This window comes from Camelus bactrianus, chromosome 11 (assembly GCF_048773025.1).
Source record: "Camelus bactrianus isolate YW-2024 breed Bactrian camel chromosome 11, ASM4877302v1, whole genome shotgun sequence".
NCBI classification, from domain to species: Eukaryota; Metazoa; Chordata; class Mammalia; order Artiodactyla; family Camelidae; genus Camelus; species Camelus bactrianus.
Genome location: NC_133549.1, coordinates 37751432 through 37768414, shown reverse-complemented (window position 1 = coordinate 37768414; position 16983 = coordinate 37751432). Strand labels below are relative to the sequence as shown.

The window sequence follows — 16983 nt, the reverse complement described above, 5'->3', positions numbered from 1 at the left end:
GGAGTTCTTAATGTATTCTTGATATAAGTCCTTTGTTTAACATATGTATTGCAAATATTTTCTTCCTGTCTGTGGCTTACCTTTTCATTTTCTTAATGGTGTCTGTGTTAGTTTTCTATTGCTGTGTAACAGATTACTGTAAACAGAGTGGCTTAAAACATCATCCATTTATTATCTCACTGATCTGTAGGTCATAAGTCTGGCACTGTGTGGATGGATTCTCTACTCAGGTTCTTACAAGACCAACATCAAGGTGTTGGCAGGGTTGTGTAACTCTCTAGAGGCTCTGGGGCAGAATATGCTTCTAAGTTCAATAAGGTCATCAGAATTCAGTTCCTTGTGGTTGTAGGACTGAGGTCGCTGTTTTCTTGACACATAGTGCCATTAATCATCTAGCCAGCAACATTAAATCATTCTCGTGATTCAGATTCCTCTGATTTTCCCTCTGCCTTTCTCTTCAACTTTTAAGAGCTCATGTGACTACACTTTGTCTATGCAGAAATTCAGGATAATCTGCCTATTTTAAGGTTGGTTGATTGTTACCCTAATTTAGAAAATGCAAGGTTCCCTTTGGCGTGTAAACTAGTATATTCACAATCATCTTGGAGATTTAGACATGGAATTTTTTGTTGGGTGGGGCATAATTCTTTCTGCCATAATGTCATGCAAAGAGCAAAGGATATTAATTTTGATGAAGTACAATCTACCAAAATTTGTTTGTTCTTTTCTTAGAAATCTTTGCCTACCTCTAGGTTGCAAAGATTTTCCCTAATGCTTTCTTCTAGAAGTTTTTATAGATTTAGGTTTTGCATTTAGGTCTTTGACTCAGTTCAAGTTAATTTTTGCATCTGGTGTTCTATAACAGCCAATATCCTCCCCTTCCTCATATGGATATGCAGTTGATGTGGCACCATGTATTAAAAATACTCCCCTTTCCCACTTGAATTGAATTGGGTTGTTCTTTTGTTTATTATTGAATTGTGATAGTTCTTTACATATATTTGATCCAGATGTGTTTTTCAAATATTTTTCTCTCAGCTTATGGCTTATCTTCTAATTTTCTTTACAGTGGCTTTCAAAGAGCTTTAATTTTAAATTTTATGATGTATAATATATCCACTTTTTTCTTTTATGGTTTATGCTTTTTGCTTCTTATCTAAGAAATACTTGTCTAACATGAGGTAACAAAGATTATCCCCCATGTTATTGTGAAAAGTTTTATATTTAGGACTATAATTCATTTTGAGTTAAATTTTATATTAGTGTGAGCTGTGGACTCAGTTTCTTTTCTTTTTTATTTTTTATATGGATATCAAGTTGTTCCAGCATCAATTTTCAATTGAATTGTCTTAGCCCCTTTGTCAAAAATCAATCTGGCATACATGTATGGGTCTGTTTCTGGACTCTATGTGTTCTTTTAATCAATGTCTCGATTACTGTAGCTTTACAATAAACTTGAAACTAGGCAGGGTGAAACTTTCAACTTTGGCTTTCTTTGTGAAACTGTTTGGGCTATTTTAGTTCCTTAGCTTTTCCATAAATTTTAGCATGTTTGCTTCTACATGGTTGGAACTGCTTTGAATCTATTTATCAATTATGGAGAAATCGACATCTTAACAAAATTAACTTTCCAATCTGTTATTGTGGTATACCTTTCCCTTTTTAAAAATATTCTTTGATTTGTCTCAATAATGTTTTGTAGTTTTTAGAGTAAAAACATTGTACATATTTGGCATATTTACAGCTAAGTATTTCATGGTTTTTATGCTTTGATAAATAGTACTGTTTTTAATTTCAGTTCCCAATCGTTCTTTGCCAGTATAAGTGTATATGTAGCTTTTGTGTAGATTCTTTGGAGTCCTCTCTGGATACAGCTCCCTCTTGCTGTATACCCCATGCTGTAGATTTCAGCCATCTCGCCTCCCCCCAATTCTGGTCTCTGCTTCTGCAACTCAGAAGGACTGCCGCAGTCTGTTTTGACTCCACCTCTCTATTCCAGGGCCAGGCAGAAGGCTGGACAATTTGGGTCTCATCTTTTTAATTTCCCTTCTTTTAGGAATCCCAGTCTTATGTAGTTCATTATCCAATGATGAAAAATGTTGCCTCATATCGTTTGTGTAGTCTTTTAGGTATTTATGGCTGGAGAGCTAGTTCATACCAGTGACTTCATATGGCTGGAGGTAGATGTTCTCCTATAGTTTATTTAACCAAGTATCCATAAATAAATATTTATGTCATCTCCTAACTTAATTTTACCTATCCTGCTGCAATGAAGGTCTTGTAAGTATACCACTTTGCACATATGTGAGTTTGTTTGTAAGATAAATATGTAAGAGTGGAATTGTTGAGAATTAGCACTTAAAAATTTGTACTAAATATTGACACATTTTCCACAATCATTGTAAGTGAGCACCTGTTTCATAGCTCCCCACAGAAATTTGTGGATCTTTGCTTAATGGAGTGAACAGATAGCTCATGGAAAAGGAAATAACAAATGGTTCTCCAACATTTGAAAAAGATGATCTATCTCACTTATACATTCACATACTCTAAAGATGCTATTTCTCACTTACATAAGATTAGTAATATCATGTGAACCTTTCTTATAGAGTCTGCATATGGATACAGAAAGAATAAGCCAAAAAAATGGAAGCAAAGTCTAGGCAGATTGGGGCACTGGCAGTTCCATTTTCCCCTGCCACTTGCTGCTAACACTTATCTGAGAGGAACAGTAACCATAGCCAAAGGGTCCCTCAAACCTCTATAGGTTGCTGCCAAACCTTGGCTACCCACACTCGGTACCGTTGTCCCTTACTGCATTCCAAGAACTGACTTGTGTCACTGGCATTGCCAAGCATAAATGATGGATTGCCTGAACCACTTCCACCAACACAAAATCTGCAGAACAAAAACAGAACCAAGTCCCGGGCCAAATTCTCAGCACACTTCTTAATTACCCCATTAAATCTTGTGCAGGGCTGTGGTGAACTTGTTCTGTTCCTGGCAGCCAGCTGCTAGGAGAGAAAATCTGCTAGGGATTTAAAAATTGTGTTTTATTTTGGTTAAGGGAATTTGGATTCTTTCCACCTACTGGTTTTCAAGGTCCCTTTTTGCCATTAGACATATTAAGCTTGGTAGTACACAATGAAGTTTAAACTCATAATTTGCAAGGTAGACAGTTCTTAAATCATATCCTAAATATACATCACCAAATATCTCTATTTAGATTAGAGTGTCCAAAAACACTACATTTTTTTAAACACTACAACTTTCCTTCCTTGAGGCCTTAGTGAAAAGTCTCTTATCTTATAGAAACTCAGGAACCAAGACTAGACAATCTAGACTTGGGAGATTGGTGGTTAAATACACACAGGATCTAGAGTCATCATGCCTACATTTGAATCTGAGATCTACTGCTAATGAATATATAACCCTGGATGCTTATTAAATGTTCTTTGCCCCAATTTCTTCACATATAAACTGTGAATAATAATATATATATCATATCATTGTGCCTGAAATTTTTGAGTCATGTTGAATATTAATAATAACTTCTTTATTGGAAAGTATTATCATTATTTTTGTGATTATTATTGATGCTTTGATAACCACAAATGGAGGCACTATGGAGAATGGCTCCAAGAACAGAAGGAGAATAGTAGCTTAGAGATGAGTTAGCCAAGCATTTTGAATGGCAATTATTTCCTCAGCACATTACTAGCCGATGATCCTCAGCTTTGTGTGGTCAGTGGTCTGTTTAGAATGCAATGGATAATACACGTGAAGGTCCAATGAAGAGAAAAGAACATCACAAAAGTATGACTTAGAATTGTCATTAATACTTAACAATTCAAGAATTGCATTCTTAAAACTATCAACAAACAAGCCAAGATTGGATATACTGAAGTCCGACTGTTACTACTTTGCTTTACTTGGAGTTTTGCAATAGACTTATAATTGCTTTTGGAAGGAATTCAAAGGGCAGGGCTTAACTCATTAAGACAGGGTCCTATTCCAATCCATCCTGCTGTCTAGGCTGAGATTAGTCTTCTAAAAGTTCATGTCTGATCTTGTCAGCCCATGTTATGTACCTTTCAAAACTTAGCAGTGACTCTGACTAAATTTAAACTTCTTAGCATATTTTTTTGTCTGTCCTGCTATATTCTTACACATCAAGCTCACCTATGCTTTTCTCATGTTAAACCCAACTACTCACTGTTCCCCTGGTAAGGCCCATGTCAAGTGCTATGAATCTTATCTCAGATGACTTTTTTTTTTTAATTGAAGTATAGTCAGTTATAGCACATCAATTTCTGGTGTACAGCAGCATAATGTCCCAGTCATGCATATATATACATATATTTGTTTTCATTTTCTTTTCCACTAAAGGTTATTATAAGATATTAACTATAGTTCCCTGTGCTGTACAGATCAGATGAAGTTATTTTGCTCCTCCTGTCTGAATTTTCATGGCACCTTGTCTGTCTTTCTTTTGCTACATGTGACATTTGAAAGATAGATGTCACCATACATTTCCGCAAATGGCAATATATAAACACATACCCAAACATGGAAGTGCATACATATAACACAATTATCCAAAGATGTTATAGCCCAGTGGTCAAGTGCTTAAGTCCTGTTTCTGTCCCTTACTAGTAATGTGACCTTTAATGAGTGAAGGAATGAATATATTAACACCTGCTCCAGACTGTAAAATTCTTTGAGTTCAAGGGAGGGAGTGAAATGTGGGCTAAAATAGTGGGAGAATTCTTTCTAGAGCAGTTGGGAAAACTGAGGTAAGTTTTTAAGACTGAGAAGGATATAAAGGATAAGAGAAAGGAGTAAAAATAATGCAGACCAGGCATTTTGCTTCTGGAAGAGAAAACCCAAAGGTCTTACATCTTTGGCTGTGATGGGGCCAAACGAAGCAAACAATACATTCTTCAACCATACAGAACTCCTGTTCTCCATCCTTAGGAAAATAAATCATCCAGGCACAACAGCCACAGTTCCAACTTAGATGTTTCTCAGTGAAAATGTGAATCTAAGCTCGGGAATGACTTTGCCCTCTTGCAAAAATATTTCCATTGTAGTGAAGTCAGGAACCTTGAATCTCATCAAGGATTTTTAGGTTGTGAGTCAAATATTAATGGAGAGAAAGAATGTGGAGTGAAGTAGATAAAGTCCAGGACTGAGAGACCCATTCTTTATTACCTGGAGACTTTTTAGCAAATCACCTACCTCTCTCTTTAAGTTCCTGAGCAGCAAAATAGAAAGTATAGTATCTGATCTATTCCCAATGCACTTTTAAAAAAAGTATTCTAGGTGTAAATACACTTGGAATAATTAAAACTATTTACAAGTTTATTTGAAGTGATGGTTTGGGAGGTGGTGTTACTGTATCCTTTGGAGTGTGGACACAGGAACTCTTGTGGTCACTTTGGCTATATTTCCTAAGGTCTTAGGCTGCTGTTAAAGCTACGAGGTTGATACTGAGTCTGTCTTTATGTCTGAATGTTTCAGTGTAGAAGTGTCCCTTGTGGAAAACTCAGATCTCTTTGAAACTACCATGGAAAAGAGCACTGCTGAAATGGCCAGTGTGGTGGATTAAAGATGCTCATACTTCTTCATGTTCCTCTCATTAAGAGGTGGGCCTATTTTCCCTTCCCTTGAATCTTGGCCGGCCTGTGATGGCTTTGACCAAGGAAGTAAAATTAAGGTGATAGTGTGCCTTTTCCAGGTCCAGTCTTTAAGAGAACTGGCAACTTCTGTCTCAGGCTTTTCAAATCCTAAGTCCCTATGTAATTGTTTGACTCCCTGCTGGAGAGACCAATGAAGGGGCTGAAGACTAAATGGAAAGGGGTTCAGCTGGAGCCCAGTTTTCCATCTAACTCTGACAAGGCACTGATCATGTAAAAAAACTATCTCCAACTCCCAGAGCAGTCCAACCACCCACTGATCCCAGTCAACGTCACCTGGAGCAGAAGAATCTCCCAGTTGAGCTATTACCAAATTCCTGATCAACAAAATCATAAGACATGATAAAATGATGATTGTTCTAAGCCACTAAATTTGGGGATAGATTTTATTTTTTAATGCAGCGTATCTTCATGAGCAAGGTGCATGCATGGAAAGTCATACAGCAAAATAGAGGAAAAGATAGACAAAACTGATCAACACCTTGCAGTGTCTGCAAGTAGTAATATAGAACCATCAATGAAAAGTTTATTAATGCAGTTCTAAATGAAGCGTTTGCTTCATTAATTCTAAAGATCATTTAAAGTGATAAAAGGAGGTAACATGGTTCAGATAATAATTTTCTTATTAAATTTAAAGAGCATGTATCATAGTGTAAGGAACACATGACACCCAGGTTCCACTTTGAAATGAAGGCAGGTGCAGAGCTGCTTATAAATGCTTAATAATGAATGTCGACCATCTTTGCTATACCTTGCACCTCAGAAGCTGTACACATCTTAATTAATTAAGCTGTAGAATACCTCTGTGATGCAGAAAAGAAATAACAAGGAATCATTTTACCCACTACTGAAATGTAGTCACCTCTTGGGTTGAGCACAACAGCTGTTTAGCAGCTGTAAGGGACTCCTGAACTATCATTCTGGGCAGCCATGCTAAGGAGGATAACATATCTGATTGAAATTGCAAAGGAAATTTGAGCAGACAGGATGCAATTACCTGAATTGGAGCCCAGCCAGCTCACTAGGGCTAAGTGGCAAGTAACTGGAGCTGAAGAGCATGCCTCCTGCATATTTCACAGATTACTGGGGATGTTCAGTTCCCTGCGTGGACAGTAATCAGAAGCTGTGTAAGTCTGTGATCCTGAACCTGCATTACATCTCCCCTAAACGCATCTCTTTCCAGGATGAGATGGTCATTCTCTTAAATCTATTTGGGAACAAAGCCTCATGTGGGCCCCAAACATAACATGGACAGCCAAGAGGAAGCAACTGGACATTAAACCATCAAACTGCTCCTCCTAACACAGTTCAAGGCACACATTTGTAAACGTCTGCAAACAGTAAAGAAGATGTCACAAGTAGGTACATGAAACCTGTGTATCCTACACTGACATACTTTCAAATATGTTATGACTATTTAAATCAGCCAGAAGTACTCAAGATACATGACATTTGAGTTTAAATTCAAGAGGCACCAAGGCTCACATTTTCCTCTAAAAGTTCAAAGAAAAGCTAAAGATATAGGAACTAAACCTTCCTGTGAGATGTAGCCAGTATCTCTATCTCCTTACTGGAAAAACAAGGGGTTTAGATGATATACACTCTAATAACCTGTTCAGTCTAAAATTCTGTAAGTCCATGAATCTAAAGAGCAACTGCTGGCTTTACTCTTAAGTGAAGCAACTCATTTTCTGAAGCACGTTTAAGCGAGGTCACTGACTAAACAACATTAGTGAATTGAAATAAATTTATCTGAAGAAAATGTACTATTCAAAAAAAATTGTTTTAAACCAGCCAATTACAGGATCCCTCTGCCACTGTCAGAATTTGGGTTCTGGAATTCTGTACATGATCTCCGTGTGTAATGTGCTTAATACTCTATAATGAAAGGCCCCCTACTAAGTGCTTAGAGGAAGGGAGATGAGAAAACATACAGGAGGCTGAAATTAAAGGATCATCCTACTTAGTAAAGCTAAATCGTATGTGCAAACCTTTGCAATAAAATAATCTTTGTACTTTTCTCCCTCGTCCCACAAAAGATATGCAGAATCAAACATGCTCCACCATAGACACATTCAACTGTCTCACCTAAAGTCTGCATGCAGTTTGGCTTTTGTTTCTACTCAAAGTGTGGTCCCCAGACCTGCAGCGTTGGCATCACATGGAAAATTCAGAATCCCAGGTCCCACCCCCGACCTATGGAATCAGAATCTGGATTTTAACATGATCCCCAATCGATTCATAATCACGTTAATATTTGAGATGCTCTGCTTTGCGTATTACATTTTTGAGGCATCCTGCACCCGTGTACATTATTTGACCTTGCTTAACTCAGTATTTATCTTCAGGTATCATCAAGGATCCAGACCTAAGTATACAGTGGGATTTTGTCTTCAGCTATATTCATTTGAGATTTTCAATAATTTGTACAATTTGTTTTTTGGTTGGTTTTGTTTTTTTGAAATAGGCTATTTTTTAAACTTTTTTTTATTGATTTATAGTCATTTTACAATGTCCTGTCAAATTCCAGTGTAGAGCACAATTTTTCAGTTATACGTGAACATACATATATTCATTGTCACAGTTTTTTCACTGTGAGCGACCATAAGATCTTGTATATATTTCCCTGTGCTATACAATATAATCTTTATCTATTCTGCATATGCCTGTCAGTATCTACAAATTTTGAAATCCAAGTCTGTCCCTTCCTACCCCCGCCCCCTTGGCAACAAGTTTGTATTCTATGTCTATGAATCTGTTTCTGTTTTGTATTTATGTTTTTGTTTTTGTTTATGTTTTAGATTCCACATATGAGTGATCTCGTATGATATTTTTCTTTCTCTTTCTGGCTTACTTCACTTAGAATGACATTCTCCAGGAGTATCCATGTTGCTGCAAATTGTGTTACGTTGTCGTTTTTATGGCTGAATAGTATTCCATTGTATAAATATACCACATCTTCTTTATCCAGTCACCTGTTGATGGACATTTAAGCTGTCTTCCATGTCTTGGCTATTGTAGATAGTGCTGCTGTGAACACTGGGGTACACCTGTCTTTCTGAATTAGGGTTCCTTCTGGATATATGCCCAGGAGTGGGATTCCTGGGTCATATGGTAAGTCTGTTCCTAGTCTTTTGAGGAATCTCCATACTGTTTTCCACAGTGGCCGCACCAAACTGCATTCCCACCAACAGTGTAGGAGTGTTCCCTTTACTCCACGGCCTCTCCAGCATTTGTCATTCGTGGAATTTTGAATGATGGCCATTCTGACTGGTGTGAGGTGATACCTCATTGTAGTTTTTATTTGCATTTCTCTGATAATTAGTGATATTGAGCATTTTTCATGTGCCTATTGATCATTTGTATTTCTTCCAGTTTGCTTTTTTCAAGTAAATCTTGAAATAATTTTTAAAATTTTTGATTCTTCAGGGCTCTTATATATTTGAGGAAAAATTCAAACTACAAGAAATAGCTTTGAAAACCAAATACTCAATTAACTAAAGACCTTTTTTGCTCTGCCTTCAATTTTTCAACCACAGCGATTATTTCGCTTATGCTAAAGGATTTACATATTTGTGATCCATCACCATGCTATGTAGGCCTATTGTGAGTTGTAATTTTACATAAACTTGTTCCATTTAGCTTAATAATATCCATTTATAGCTCAGTTTATAAAACATTCTCTACTTGAGAGTAATAAAGTTGCGTTTTTTTAACAAAACATCTGTAATTTATTTTTCTTACTGAATCAGATTAGCATCATTATTCAAAATTAGCGAGGCTTTACCACATAGGTCATGGCTGCAGACATTAGCCAGAAAACTGTGAATAATATCAGCATGAAATCTGAGATTTGGAATTTGTTTAGAGATCGCACTGCCTAGGGGTGCACAAAGCATGCCTCTTCAAGCCCAGAGGACCCAATAAGTTCTCTTGGAGCCTCAGGGTCCAGAATATGTAGTAAATTTGATTTAGTCTCTTTTTGTGTTGGGCCTCTGCATCAATTTTTACTTGAAGAAAGGATTTTGCAGCAAAGAAGTTTGAAGCTCACTCATTTTTGTCCAGTTTCTCAGCCACCAACAGCATGCCTTGGTGAGGAGAAGTAGTGAATGATGCAACATGTGCTGTCACAACTCATGGGGCTTCATTCTGACAATCCTTGGCCTCAGCCCCACTCCCCATCTCTGTGCTGCCTGCTACATCACCGCCACCTGAGGGAGTGACCCGCAGGGGCCCCCTCAGCTCACTCTTTGCTTGTCATGCCCTCTGAGCATCAGGAAATAGTAGAAGTCCAGCTTATCTTGGTTACAACCTCTTCCTAAGAGATTTCTGGGATTAACCCACTCATGCCTCACATCCCTGTTCTCCTCGATCCTGGCAACACCCAAACGATTCACTGACAGGATGCCTATCTTCATACTACTTTTAAAAAAATGTGTTATTATAGTTGATTTACAATGTTGGGTTAATTTCAGGTATATATCAAGCGATTCATTATATGTATACATATATATATTCATTTTCAGATTCTTTTCTATTATAGGTTATTACAAGATATTGAATATAGTATGTAGTTCCCTGTGCTGTACATTAGGTCAGTGTTGTTTACTTTATATATAGCAGTGTATATATGTTAATCCCAACCTCCTAATTGATCCCTCCCCTGACCCCTTTCCCCTTTGGTTCCTCATACTACTTTTTATTATTACCAGTTAGTTCTGATTCCCCATAGAACTTTCCATTGTGCCTCTGAACTTACGATCTATGAGTGTGAACTTCCCTATACCATGCCCCTTTCTCTAAACTTTCCCTCCATCTTCCAGCTCTAACAGAAACCTGGATGTTCCCTTTCAGTCTCCTTTAGAGAAAGTTGCATGGGGCACATTGCTCTGACCCCAAGAACCTCAGAGCATGAGGATAGCCCCTTATAAACCACTGCTTTAGTCCCCCTTTGAAAGCACCGCTGCTGTGAAATGCATGCCGTCAGCTCTGGCCACACGTCGCGCTGCGTTGACCTTACTCCTTCATTCGTTCATGCCTTTGGTGTTGCCTCATTGTCTTCTCTTCCATCACTGTTCCTGAGACAGAACTTAATGATTTCAGTGCCTCTTTAGTGGGTGTTCTCTCAGTTCCTTGACCCCCAGTAGCACCTTACTTCCCTCCTTTCACTCCTGCCTCCTCAAGAACCTTTTCAACTAAGTTGCATCATCTCTCTCATGTTTAAAATCTTCCAGTGACATTTCATTGCATTTAGAATAAAAGGAAATTCTTACAACCTTGTAATGGAAAGGTTTATAGACTGATGAATCTCTCTTCAACCTGGCTTCTGCCTAATTTTCTCCCTTCCTTTCCATTCAACCCACGAGTCCCAATGCCGTCAGCCTTCTGTCTGTTTCTCTAAGATGTCAAGCTTATTTCTGCCTTTAGGACCTGAAAAGTGACATCCTCAAATCTTCACACACCTGGCCCTCTTGTCAATATCTCAGTTTAAATGCCACCTTCTCCGAGCTCCCCTGCCTTGAGGCCTGATCTGAAAGAGCAACCCAGTCACTCTGTCACATCATCCTGCTTTAAATTTCTGCATAGTTAATATTCCTTGTTTATTAGTGGGGTTATTTGTTATTTGCTTGTCTTTCTTCATTACAATGTCAGTTTTGTGTTGTGTCTTCGTCTTACTCACCACTGATACCTATTGCACTGGGTAGGACCCAGCACACAATAGTTGCTCAATAAACATTTGTTGAAAGAAATTAATAAACAACAATTTTCTTTAGAAGTATCACAGCAAGACCAGAGTGTGCCAATTCTTGCCTTTTTTTTTCTTTTCTCAGATCTATTCAAACTAGTGAGCTTTTTCTCTTGGTTGCCATGCAGGCAATGTCTGCTTTCAATAGTTGACTTCAGAATTAAACTTACTCCACCCCCTGGAATAGAGTAATACACTCCTTTTTTCCTTGTGGCCTAGGAATGATAGTGGCTTTTTGCTGTGTCTAACATCTGGATTGTCCCTCCTGTTCTATATATATATTTTTTAATTTTTCTCTAAACTTCATCACCAATTACATTTCCTAAATTAGAATGAAGTCCTAAATACATACGGTATATGTATGTATTCTGTTTCCTTGGAAGGACCCTATCTGATACAAAGGACAATAAAAACACTGTTGCACATGAGTGACGTCATGGTGACCAAAAACAGCTGTACAAGGAAGTGACTTCATATTATAGATGAGAAAACTGAAGCTCAAGAAGTTCATACCTAATCCCAGAGTGTGCTTCCATCGACCACTAAAACTCCCTGCCGACGACTCACTCCGTCTGGTCATGGCAGAGACAAATCCTGCCAGTGGGGATTTAGTGCAGAATAGAGTACCCCGTCCTGCTACCATCTGAGGTTCTCTGTCAGGGTCCTAAGTGCTGGCTAACATTGAGGCTAAAGGTGAACGTAAGGTTAAGGTACGCCTGGCGGGAGATTGTGTGCAGTGGTTGCTACTTGGGAATCCAGAGCCCAGTAAGATTGGAGCAGTATGTGCAGAGGAGCTGGGGAAGGCAATGGGGTTGGTCCCCAAATCAGTAAAGGGCAATCCTCCAGGAAATTTAAATGCAAATTAAAAACACTTAGCACCTGGATGGTCAAATCCAAAAATAGAAGCACTGCTGCTGAACCCAGCCGCTGGACTCCAGCTTGTGGGGCCTGCTTTGCCTTTGTTCCTTCTGAATTGTCACAGGAAGATTAAAGTCGAGTCCACTTAATAGTAGGTACACTGTATGTCTTCCAAATTCTTCAGCAAGCTTTTGTTGGTGAAATGCATATAATAGTAGGTTTTCGTATGAATGGAATTTTGCGATTTTTCTCAGTGGGTTTACTTGGGGTCAGATCTGATCCCCCAAGTCTTGTGATTATGACTTTACTTATTGTAAGTCTGAGCTGCTAGGCCCTAAAGAAGTGGGTTAAATTTCCCAGACTCACACAGCAAATGAGTAACTAAGCTGGGATTGCCACAGACTTCCTGATTTTTCAGCCTGTGTACTTCCTACTAGATAAAATGCCATAATTTACTTTAAATTAATGAGAGTATTTTACTACCCATACTAGCTTACACAGTAGACTTGCTTGCAAATGTAATAATTGCATATACAATTTTAGGTGATAGGATGTCAACAGAATATATAACAGAATTATATGCTATTACAGAGATTTGAACATCTGTCAGGGCATGTTGTGTTCACTGATATAAAGTAGCTGCTGTGCATTGATACTGAAATATCAGAATAGCCTATTTTCCTGTCATATTCCATCAGGAGCATAAAATAGTGTCATGCAGAATATTACCTTAAACTTACACATGTATGACCATGTGTTTCTATTTCACAATGGTGCCATGCTTAAAAAAAAAAAAGTTCGTGTAACAAAATTAATCACACATTAATTTGACTTTTTAACTTAGATTTCTAGGAAATTCTCCAGGTAAATCATAGTCCCATGAATATGTCTGAAAACTCCCATGCCACTCTTTCTTCTACTGAGTCTCACTCTCCAAAGAAACACAACCCTCCTGCCTTTTCACCTAATTTTCTACCACAAATGTTCCAAGAACTGATCTGTCACATCAGAACTCTCTTTCATATGGTGAAATTAGAAAAAAATAAGGGCCTAATGGGCCAAACTACGTAATTTAGGAAAGGCAAAAGGCTGGGTTCATGACAGATTATATTTGATTTTTTTTTCCCGTCACAAGTATAATTAAAATTTCACTGAGCGTGTGTTGGGCATTGATGGCGCATAGTGCCCAGCTCCACCTGATGCACCCCAGTGATTCAGCATGTTGGACAAGGCTCTGGATGAGAACTGGGTGAGAGCAGGTTGGCCAAGGAAACCCACTTAAATTCAAGTTCAGAGATGTCTAGAAATAATGACATTGAAGACCCATCTCAAAATGTTGTAGCATTTGGGGTATCTTTCTCCTGCTGTTCCTTTCACTCATTGATTCCCCAAGAACGTGTTGCACACTGCAGTAGTCTAAGTTCCTTCCAAGATGCTATAGGGGATGTCTTGAATAACTGTGTCTACTGCTTGATGTCACAGGCCCTGTTCAACAGAGGGTCTGAGATCCTCTGTATTTCCTGCCCAGTCTCCTGGAGGCCCCTTCATCAGCCCATGCTCACTGGATTGACATGTGCTCTGAGCAGTCTCTTACAGGAATTCAGTGCTCTATGAATTACAAGTAGTTATATCATCCACCCTCTGTTTTATTTTTAGGCTGCCTCTTATTTTTTCTTTCTATCCTTGTGACCACTTTTTGATTTATTAACATGTGCTTATCAGAATTGCCAGAGGCAAACGCAGATTATTGCTTAGAAATACAACTGTTCAAATTCCAAAGGATGCAATTAAGCACCAAGCAAGAACCTAAGCACAGGGCTCTGGTCTGCTCTGAAGTCTGTATGTCTGTGTAAACCGTCTAAAGTGACCAACCATCCTGGTTTGCCCTGGACTGGGCAGAGTAAGGTGGGACTGGCGGTGAGGGTGGAGATTGTTGCAGGTTGAGGGATCTTCTGTGAAAAAACTGGGACAGTCTCAGGCAAACTGGTACAATTGGTTGGAACAGAATTGGCTGTAGTTGTCACGGAGGACCCTAGGCTGAATTTGCCCTGCATAGCATTCACGTTTCTGGGAAGAGGATGCTGCTTTTTAAATATCTTGCCTCTGCTTCTTACTCTGGTGGGTCTCTGTGGACCAGAAGGGTTCTGCTCTTTAAGCCACTGGGCCTGTAATAGGGGGGTCCCCCCTCTTTGCTTATGGGTCCTTTGAGATTCACCATGTTGATTCTTATTTACATGGAGAAACCCACTAGAGAGAAATGCAGGTCAGCTCGTGCGCCAGCTAGTCCAGGAAGTCACATTCCACTCTGTGGAAATGCAGACCATTTCAGAGACATGCTGGAAGTCTCTCAGGGAGAAGTGAATTCAGCAGATCATAGAACCCATTCTGTTCACCTTTTTAGACTTGAGATTGAGTCTGTGCCCTCCCTTCGGTAGACACATTACAGAGGTAGAACTCTAGCCACTAGATAGAGGAGCTGAGTTTTAGTCTTGACTTTTTCACTCTTTCTGTAACTTGGGGGAAATCAGTCACTTCTCTCAGGGCCTCTGTGTCCTCATTGGTCAAATGAAGATGATGGAGCTGGTCATTCTCCATTCACATCAACTCTGGGTTTATAGATGAACTTATCATGGGATGGGTATCAATCTTAGCACCTTACATGTTTTCATTCACATGATCCTTTTAACTGCTCTCAGAGGTAGGTACTATTGATAACAGGAAAAGATGGGGAGGGGGGCGCTAGAGGGTGGCCCTGTCCCAGGTGCGTCCCTGGGATGTGCTCTGCCAAGTGAGGGCCCTTGGCTTTGTGCAGGAAAGAATTCAAGAACTAGCCATAGTAGAGTGAAGGTAGATTTATTTAGAGAGAGAAATACTCCATAGACAGAGTGCAGGCCATCTCAGAAGGCCAGAGAGGCCATGAGGTGTCGGGGTAGTTAAAGCAAAAGTAGATACACGCTCCATAGACAGTGTGGCCCATCTCAAAAGGCAAGAGACAGCGTCCACGAGGTTCAGGGTTGGTACTTAGTTTACAGTAAAAGTTGATCCATATTCCATAGACAGAGTATGGGCTGTCTAGGAAGGCCTCAGAGCATGGGGTCTGCTAAGTAAAATAAGACGGCCTGAGGTGTGGGGGTGGTTAGTTTTTATGGGCTAGGTAACTTCATATGCTAACAAGTGAGAGGATTATTCCAAATACTTTTGGGAAGGGGCTGGGGTTCCCAGGAATTGGGCCACTGCCCTCTTTTTAACCTTTTATGGTCAGCCTCAGAACTATCACGACACCTGTGGAAGTACCGTTTACCATGTTAGTGTATTTCAGTGAGCATATATTGAAGTTCAAGGCCTGCTGGGAGCTGAATCTTCCACCGTCTTGGTGCTAACTGCTGTGTCATTTTTTTAATGCCTATGCCCTGTGCCCTTCCCTCCTGTCTTACTATTAGCATCTCCCATTTGATAGATGTATGTTTTTAGATCCACTGTCCTAATTCTGCTGGGATACTCTGGAGGCCAGCCTACGTGAGTGATATTCCTTCTTTCTGGCTTCTGTTTCAGTTCTGCCAACCGTGAGCAGGAAGTTGTAGGAAAGGATGACAGTGAGGTTGGGGTATTTATTCTCCAGTTCCCTCATTGTAGGGTCCCCTTTGGATGATGCATCTCTTGGTCTCTTGACTGAAACCTGCATCTCCTGTCAGCCACCCCTCTCCACACAGCTGTCCTCTCCGTGGGCCCCAATCTTCTCCCTTCACTGGCCTCTTCAGTCTTGGGGAGGTAGCAGCTCCTGGCACTGTTACTCGCCTGGGTCACCAAGTCTTCCTATGTGGTTTCCAGGAAATTTCCCACACCTCTGTGAATGACCCCTTTATTAAACTCTCCTTAAATTCCCTAATATTTCTCTTAAGTGGTTGAAGTGGGAATCAACATCACAAGGATGGATTTCAGCTGCCCAGGCTGGCAACCCCCATGTTATATTGCCCTATCAAATTGGTGAGTACTTGATCTGGAACTAGGTTTAATTCATCTCATAGTCTATAAGACTGCTCTGACCGACTTTATAAAAAGTAATGTTTTTCACTTTTCTTTCTTTCTTTATTAATATTTAACAAGTGCTTTACTATGAAAGTAACTTTCTCAATCAATGCCCATAATATAGATGCACTTTTACAATCAATAAACAACTCAAAAAGAATCATCCTCCTGTTTTTGTGGGAAACCCACAGCAATTTTTTGGGTAGTAATTGGACCCATCAGTATTATAATTCTAATGGACAAGTTAAATCAGGAATCTCTAAGTATTAATCAACTACAAATGCGTATCAGCCCACATCTATCACCAGTGATATCCTTCTTTCTAATGAATTGCCCATTACATTTCCTAAGTTCTGAAATGGCCAACAGACCATAAAAAGACTCTTCTTTAGATGCCTGCTTGAAACCAACAGCTTCAGCAAGCTGCTGGTCTTGATTCAGAGCCAATATAAAAAGTAATTTTAGCACCTTAGGGGATTGTATTAGACCCTACGTATGTATAAATCTTGCAACAATGAATAATTCATACAAAATAGTGGAAAGTGTTGGGCTTTGAAATCAGATAAACCTGAATTCCAAACCAAGACCCACCTACTAGAGGTGAGATCTTGGTAAGTTACTTGATGGGATTAAACTTTTCTGCATCAAAGGACA

At 39.3% G+C, this 16983-nt stretch overlaps 1 non-coding gene across 1 annotated transcript; it reads right to left on the bottom strand.

Annotated features, from left to right (window-relative positions):
* Nucleotides 1–16639: 16639 nt before the first annotated feature.
* On the bottom strand, nt 16640–16776 carry LOC123613165 (small nucleolar RNA SNORA2/SNORA34 family). Its single transcript, XR_006720515.1, has one exon. It is a non-coding gene; the product is annotated as a small nucleolar RNA SNORA2/SNORA34 family (small nucleolar RNA).
* Nucleotides 16777–16983: the final 207 nt, after the last annotated feature.